Genomic DNA, 1,764 nt, shown 5'->3' on the forward strand with positions numbered 1-1,764 from the left:
ACCGACAACCGGGGGGTGGAGGGCCTCATGCCGGAGGAGACCTGCGGCAGTGGCTTCCTATACTGCGGCAGCAACTGTAACGGTGACGGCAGCCGCCCCTGGCCGATCGCCTTCGGCAGCCCGTGGCCTGGGATATCGCCCACGAATTCACCAGCGAACGGTGCGCTGTGGTTTGCGACACGCCGGAAGAAACGAAGAGCTTTCTCGGCGCGCGATTGCTCACCCACTTTCCTCAAAGCCCATTCTCGAGCAACATGACGGGCGGGTTGTTGAACGACGCGGCGTTGAATAGGACAATAAGCGCTTGGCTGAGTGGCACCTTGAAGCATCCTCCGACAGCATCGTGGAATGAGCAGGCCGAACAAGTCTTCAGGGCACTCACACCCTACGCAGGATGCCGAGGCACCGAAATGTTGTGGCAACATCTTGGCGAATCCACCGGATGCCACTGCGACCTAGCCAGCGTCACATGTCCAGTGACGACCAAAAGGGGTCGAGTAACTCACAACGTCACACTCACCGACTTGGAAACGCCCCTGGCCAAGGTGGCCAACGGCTTCGCTAGCTACAAGGAAGATGTCTACGACGTGAAGTGGTGCTCTTTCGACTGTTGGAACGTGAGGCCAGACGTCAAAATGGCTTCACGCATTAACAAACTCGCGGCAGATGCCTTGAGGGCAACCCGTACAAAACCCACGCCCAAAATTCTTCCCAAAAAAAGGCCTCCCAAAAAGGCCAGAAGACTTCCCAAAAAGGACGCTTTCCGTATCCATATTGGTTGAAACGAAGGGGGGTGTTATTCTGAATCAATGAGAGCTTCGTCGGTCAGAGCTTCGTCGATCAGAGCTTCGTCGGTGACACCTCCGGGCCAACACGCACCAGAACGTAACGCACGAAGACTGAGATGAAGGCTGAACTGGACTGTACCCGAACCCCAAACTGACTCCGCACCACCAGCAGAGTGGGTCGTAACATTGCCAGCGGGCTGTAGCACTGTCTAAGACCGGCCTTCACTGTAACATGGGCACAGGTACTAAGTACCATAGCCGCGCGCTTAACCAACCACAGGCAAAAATCGTGGCTGAGCCGAAGTGGAGGACCATGAATCTTAAAGCTCTACTATTCAGCCCCTTGGCGGTGAAGGCTGAGTAACAAACGCGACCGAGTAAGCCGTTATAAATGCACAGCCGGCCGCCGGCAACGTCGGAACATTGCCAGCGGTAACATAAGCACAAGTACTAGCGCCACGCGCTTAACCAATCACAGGCAGGAATCGTGGCTGAGCCGAATGGAGGACCAGAGATCGAACGAACTACTGATGAACTGTTAACAACAGACAACAAGTCAATCACCACAATTAAAGCACCACCACTCTCGCGAACTCGAATTTGGGAAGGGAGACGCCGTCTCCCACTCGGTCCAATTGCTGGCTTAAATTTTGATTTTTTTTTTACAGTTCCAGTAACGATAGAGAATACCGCAAGCTTGATCCAACCGACCACGGGACACTTAAATATTAAATAGGTTCGACCGCAAGCAGTCGGCTCGAGCTTTGAGACGACTACTTGCGGTCCATCTGACTTGCGGTCGGTCACACAAGCATTCAAGACGGGCCCTGAAGACTTCTTTGCGATGAGACAGGTCAGGGGCACCCCCAGCACACCAACAGAGCACCAAAATAGGCTTGTGTGAGGGACCACCTCGGCCATCGCCTGCTGGGGGCGTGTGTGTGTGTGTGTGGTGGGGGGTGGGGGGGGGGGTCGG

This window comes from Gregarina niphandrodes (assembly GCF_000223845.1).
Source record: "Gregarina niphandrodes unplaced genomic scaffold scaffold00084, whole genome shotgun sequence".
In the NCBI taxonomy this organism is placed as follows: Eukaryota; Apicomplexa; class Conoidasida; order Eugregarinorida; family Gregarinidae; genus Gregarina; species Gregarina niphandrodes.